This window comes from Lutra lutra, chromosome 13 (assembly GCF_902655055.1).
Source record: "Lutra lutra chromosome 13, mLutLut1.2, whole genome shotgun sequence".
Classification (NCBI taxonomy): Eukaryota; Metazoa; Chordata; class Mammalia; order Carnivora; family Mustelidae; genus Lutra; species Lutra lutra.
This window is the reverse complement of record NC_062290.1, coordinates 33019785-33026813: the sequence shown is the minus strand read 5'-3', so window position 1 is coordinate 33026813 and position 7029 is coordinate 33019785. Positions and strand designations below refer to the sequence as shown.

The following is a 7029-nucleotide window of genomic DNA, read 5'->3' as shown; positions in this document are numbered from 1 at the left end:
CTTGGCTTTCCTACTTTTAAAATAAACATGGTGTGGATGCAAGTAAAGAAACCTGTGGTTTTTCTGCAGATCTGGAGTGGATCTTGTGTGTTGGCAAGTTTTGGTGTGCTTGTTCTCAGAGAAATTCTTCCTACACTGAAAGTCTAAACCCTTAAAATATGATATTATGGCCACATAAAATTATAGTTATAAAGGACATTTTAATTCACTTTTAAAATTAAAGTTAGAAAAATTTACATCTGTTCCTTTTCTCAAACACTTGTAACCACAAGTTTTATTCACTGTAAATATCTTAATCTTCCTTGAAAGTCCAGGTAAGATGTTTTTGTTTAAGCTTAGTGATATTTTCTGAGAGAAAAGAATTGTTTATATAATGGTATGCCTAACTTTAATAGTTTCTAGAATGGCATCTGAAAATAAAAAAGAAAGTCTTTTCCCTTTGACATCGGTAAGTAAATACCATTCAGTGATATAAAGCAGTGATAAGACTCTATTGCAATACCCACAGAAACCCCATTATGAGAAGTTGCTTTCTGAAGATTGTGGTACCTTGCTTGTTAGGAGAAAATTTAGAGAACATTTTTGTAATTTCTATTGACATCCACAAAGATAAATATGGTTTTAAGTAGTCAAAGAATCAGAATTGGTGAATTTTAAAACAACAAAAATTATCTTTTGGAGCCTCAAACTTTTCCATTTGTCTTTTATTATCTTTAATACCTAGGTAATATATATACATTGTAGAAATTAGGGAAACTTACTTGAATTTCTTCTGTCTTCTAGAGAAAACCACTGTGGATTTTTTAAATATAAATACTCTAGACATTTTTCCATGTGTATGTGTATGTAACTTAGCACTTAACAGAATAAACTGAACCACGTTTCCTTGTTACTCTATGTAGATTTTGGTATTTTTGATGGTTCTGCATAATATTCCATTGAATGGATAACATACTTAACAAAATCCCATTGATGGATATTTGGGAAGTTTCTAAGTTTTGCTAGTATAATCAATGCCTGTGTGAACATACACATATGCACACACACATTTATATAGCTATATCTTTATATTTATATATCTATTCCTATCTATCTTTATGATAAGTGATAAATAGTATTTCTTTAGAATAAATTCCTAGATATGTATTTACTGGATGAAAGAGCTTGCATATTTTGACAGATAAAAGCCCTCTTAACCAAAGAAATAAAAACTGGTAAATGTCCTATTAATCAAAATAAGTGACTAAAGAGGGAAATCATAAAAATATGATATATGTATATATAAATGCACACATATATATGTATAAAATATATGTAAACATACACATATATCTTAAGCATTTTATTTTTACTTAAAAATATAAATGCATATTCATTCATTAATTTAGATGAAATTTTAAAATTTCTTTTTAGGACTAAGAAATTTATTGTTGTTGTTGTTGACAATGAGACCCATGATTAAATTCCACATAATCTTCTTGGATGAATGACATCTGCAATGAATTGTTTAGGTTTTTTAGTTTCCCTTTTTCTAAGGTGGAGCAAGAACTGAAAAAGTGTATACTCCTCCAATCTTTTGCTACTAATTTGGCATTTGTGTGTGATCTGCCTTTAGAATCTATCCAAAGCATTCAAATTAGTTTTCCCTGAAACATATCTTTTTCTTTTCTTTTATGTAATACTGATTAAATAACATAATTATAAAACAAGTATAGTTGACATACATGTATTTTTTAAGAAACCAAACCACTGACTCTTGATAAGCAAAAAACTCAAAATGTCAAGAGCAGATCAGAGAGTACTCTACTGGTATAAAGGACTCAATGGGTCCTGGCCAGCTATGTGTTTTATAGAATCAATAGAGTGTCAGTTTAATAATTTAGTTAATTCAGGGTTGGTTGAGAGAGTTTCTATTAAATTGCCTTTCAGGAAAGTACCATTGACTTACTCTCTTCCAGCAGTATATGCAGTATATGAGAGTGTTTCCATCCACTCTGGCTCTCAAACTTTAGTGGTCATAAGAATAACTTGGACAGGGGCGCCTGGGTGGCTCAGTGGGTTAAGCCGCTGCCCTCGGCTCAGGTCATGATCCCAGGGTCCTGGGATCGAGTCCCGCGTCGGGCTCGCTGCTCAGCAGGAAGCCTGCTTCCCTTCCTCTCTCTCTGCCTGCCTCTCTGCCTACTTGTGATCTCTCTCTGTCAAATAAATAAATAAAATCTTTTAAAATAATAATAAAAAAAGAATAACTTGGACAGGGGTGCCTGGGTGGCTCAGTTTGTTAAGTGTCTGTCTTCAGCTCAGCTCATGATCCCAGGGTCCTAGGATTGAGCCCTTCATTGGGCTCCCTGATCAGTGGGGAGCCTGCTTTTTCTCCTGTTCCCCCTGCTTGTGCTTTCTCTCTGTGTCAAATAAATAAATAAAAATCTTTAAAAAAAAGTAAGAATCTCTTAGACAACCTGTTAAAAATGCAGATTATTGACACACCATTCTAATAGATTTTGATTTGGGGCAAGTCCCAAGAACCTGCAAAATATCAACCAAGGTGATCATGTCAAAATATTTAATTAAAGGATGAGATTCTATGATTCTCATTAATCCACAGAGAGTCTTCTAACAAAATTTGATTAAGGTAACAATATTATCCATTTAGGTAATTTCACCTCTTTGATCCAACCTATTCATTCTAGAGAAATAACTTTCAGGAAAAGAATTCTCTTGGTCCATCCAGCTTTTCTATGACAGAGATTTTGACAATCTAAATATTCAGATTTATTTTGGAAAAATCAAAACTAGATATTTGAAAAGTCTAAATGCATCTTAGTAGTAGGGGGTAGATCCTCTAAAGCACACCACATAGGATTTTTCAGAGTTGGATTAGGATTCAGATGGAACTCAGCTTCTTTTTTTTTAAAAATTTTTAAATTTGAGTATAGTTGACATACAATATTATATTAGTTTCAGGTGTACAACATAGTGATTCAAATTCTCTATATGTTATGCTGTGCTCATCATAAGTATAGCTGTCACCCAACACTGCTATTACAATATCATAGACTATATTCTCTATGCTGTCATTTATTCATTCCATAACTGGAAGACTGTATCTCCAACCTCTTCACCCAATTTGCTCATCACCCCATCCTCCCCCTCTCTGGCAACCATCAGTTTGTCCTCTGTATTTATATATCTGAGTCTGCTTTTTGTTTGTTTAGTCATTTGTTTTGTTTTTTAGATTCCATTTTTTTTTAAATTTTTTTTTTTAATTTATTTGACAGACAGATCATAAGTAGGCAGAGAGGCAGGCAGAGAGAGACAGGAGGAGGCAGGCTCCCTGCAGAGCAGAGAGCCCGATGCGGGACTCGATCCCAAGACCCTGAGATCATGACCTGAGCCGAAGGCAGAGGCTTTAACCACTGAGCCACCCAGGCGCCCCATTAGATTCCATTTTTTAATGAATTCATATGACATTTGTATTTCTCAGTCTGACTTATTTCACTTAGCATAATACCCTCTAGGTCCATCCATATTGTCACAAATAGCATGATCTCATCCTTTTTCAGGACTGTGTAATACTTTGTTTCATATTACATCTTCTTTATCCATTCACCTATCAATGGACACTTAGGTTTCGTCTATATCTTGCCTATTGTAAATAATGTTGCAATAAACATAGGGGTATGCATATCTTTTCAAATTATTGTTTTTGTCTTCTTTAGGTAAATACTCAGTAATGGAATTATTGGATCATATAGTACTTCTATTTTTAAGTTTTTGAGGAACCCCCTACCGTTTTTCACAGTGACTGTGTCTATTTACACTCCCACCAATAGTGCATGAGTATTCTTTTTTCTCCATATCCTCTCCAACACTTGCTATTTCTTGTCTTTTTATTTTAGCCATATGACAAATGTGATAACTCAGATTCTTGCCTATATATTAAACAGCTTCATAGGGGCAATCTCACCTTAGTTTTTACCCAAGTCACTTTGCCATTAAATGGCAAATTACAGCCAGGTAATGAAGGAATTTTTTTCTCTAAAAACCATGCCTTTAGTAAGCCAATGATACTAAAACTCGAATTTTTTTATTTTTTTTATTTAAAATTTTTATTTATTAATTTTAAAATTCCAGTATTATTATAAAACCTGACTTTATAATAAGAAGTTAATGTCCATTATCACTTAAAACAACAGCAACAGAAAATATTGAAAATTTTTTTGACAATAGAAAACCACAGTTAATTTATTAACACTTTTAAATGTTTTTTTTTAAAAGATTTTATTTATTTATTTGTCAGAGAGAGAGAGAGAGACAGACAGCGCGAGTGAGCACAGGCAGACAGAGCGGCAGGCAGAGGCAGAGGGAGAAGCAGGCTTCTCACCAAGCTAGGAGCCTGATGTGGGACTCAATCCCAGGACACTGGGATCATGACCTGAGCCAAAGGCAGCGCTTAACCAACTGAGCCACCCAGGCGTCCCAACACTTTTAAATGTTTAGGGGCTTCATTAATCTTAACTAAATTACAGTATAGCTACCTAGTGTCTTGCAGAGAAGGGGGCCATGCAGGGATTTTTATCAGGTTTTTTTATTTTTTTATTTTTCAGGCTTGAGAGTTTGCAAAGAAAGATGATTTTCATACTGGAATAAATTTTTCTGAAATTTTCTTGCCAACTTAGGGCCCTAGGACACTGAGATCCTGAAGAGCCACAGCTGGCCTGATGGAGTCAATGGATATCAGGAAGAGATTGTCCAGAGGGTAAGGAAGAGTTGAAATTTGAAGAGGCTATCTGTGGCTCTAGGAAGCTGAAGCGGGAGTCTTATTTAAAGGTGCTTGAGCCTTTCATTTTTGAGTCATGCAGGAAGTATTAAAGTCTTCAGTTTGCTCAGAGAGGTGGGGGAGTAAATAAATATATGTGAGCATCAGGCTGAAAGTCCAGGGCTCCACTGATCCATTCAATCCCTCAGGTTCCATGGCTCTTGGTTGTTTATCAGGGTAATCTAGGGCCTTTTCTGATCCAGCTGGAACCAGTGGATGTCCAGAGGCAATGAGGAAATACGGGGCATTGATAATATAGGCAAACATGACTAAAGAGAGATAGGAAACAAAGGAATCAGCAGATAAATTGCCCACACTAACAAAAGATTTCAAGACAGAGTGGCTCCATATCGCCTTTTTCTAAGGGGTCCTGTGACACTGAGCAGTCTATTGCTATGACCAGTTTAGTAATTCATTATTGTGTTTGCCTTCTCTCCTTACCTGAATGAATTCTCTTTTATTTTTCACTCTTGCATTTCTGAGATTATATTCCCCAATAACACATTAACACAAAAGCTTTGCCTCAGGCTCTGTTTGTTTTTGTTTTTGCTTTTTAATTGAGGCTAAGAAAATGGATTCCAGGATAGCCCTAAAAAGAAAGCTGTCAGGATGGAATTTTGGAGTTGGGTTACCTAGACTAAGGGCAATAGAGACTCCACTTCTGGTGGTAAGTGGGAGGATAATGACCCCTGGCAGTGAAATCACAATGAAGTATTGCCTGTGGTTAGTTGGGCAGCGATGCAAGGTGTAAGACAAGGCATACTGAGATCATTATGTGGAAAATAATAATTATAAGACTTATAACATGGTGTGACTGCCTTTGATGGCAGTAGAAATCTTATATATAGAAAATGATACTTTCCTCAGCTGCCACTAAGGTGCCCAGTCCTTCTGAGGAAGCTAAGTTGGCATTGGGGTCAGGCCCTTACTTTATCCAGCAACTAGCACTGAACCGGGCAGTGACCACTCAGCATTTGCCTGCATCATGGCCTCCGTCTAGGAGCTCACCTGCGTCTCCTTGGCGCTCATTGTGCATGATGATGAAGTGACAGTTATGGAAGTTAAGATCAATGCCCTCATTAAAGCAGAAGGTGTAAATGTTGAACCTTTCCAGCCAGGCTTATTTGCAAAGGTCCAGGTCAATGTCAACATCAGAAGCCTCATATGCAATGTAGGGACTGGTGGACCTGCCCCATCAGCTGGTACTACCCTAGCAGGAGGTCCTGCTCCACCACTGCTGCCCCAGCTTAGGAGAAGAAAGTAAAAGCAAAGAAAGAAGAATCGGAAGAGTCTGATGATGACATAGGCTTTGGTCTTTTTGATTAAACCTCTTCTGTAAACTGTTTAATAAATAGCTAAACTCTTGGGCACTTGGGTGGCTTTCTTGGTTAAGGATCTGCCTTTGGCTCAGGTCATGATCCCAGGGTCCTGCTTGGCAGGGAGTCTGCTTCTCCCACTGCCCTTCCCTCCACTTGTGCACACTGTCTCTCTCTCTTTCTTTCTCAAATAAATAAATAGAATTAAAAAAAAATAGCTGAACTCTTAAGAAAAGGGGGTGGTGTGCCTGGGTGGCTCAGTCAGTTGAGCACCAACTCTTGATTTTGGCTCAGGTCATGGGTTTGAGCCCTAAGTTGGGCTCTGTGCTAGGCATGGAGCCTGCTTAAAATTCTCTCCCTCTCCCCCTCTCCACTCCCCACTCTCCCTCTCTCTAAAAAGAAAAGAAGAGAAAATTATATACTCAGGGAAGCTAATGGCATACTTAAGGGATCCTCTGAAAACCAGAGGTGTCAATGGCAGTCCAGTCTTAGGGTAGACTGGTTTGAAAATCAGATCCAGGTTCTATTTATAAGGACAGTAGAGATGTAATGGAAATTAAATTTGTAACTTCTATGTATATAAACTATATTAAAACCAGGACCCAGATGGGGAAGAGGGCACAAAAGATCTGTGATGAGGATATTTGAATGGGTAAACCTAAGATACTGAACTAAAAAATTCCCTGGAATATTCCTGGGCCAGTGGAATCCTCTTGTTTTCTTTGCCAAAGGAAAACACCCTCCCTTTTCCTAGAATCTGTACAATGGCCTCACCCAAAGCTGGTGCTATTAAGATTATGCTTGTTGGGACGCCTGGGTGGCTCAGTTGGTTAGGCAACTGCCTTCGGCTCGGGTCATGATCCCGGCGCCCTGGGATCGAGTCCCACATCGGGCTCC

General features: G+C 37.4%; 1 pseudogene; it reads left to right on the top strand.

The window, feature by feature from the left end:
• Positions 1-5801: 5801 nt before the first annotated feature.
• Positions 5802-6159, top strand: LOC125083883 (60S acidic ribosomal protein P1-like; annotated as a pseudogene).
• Positions 6160-7029: the final 870 nt, after the last annotated feature.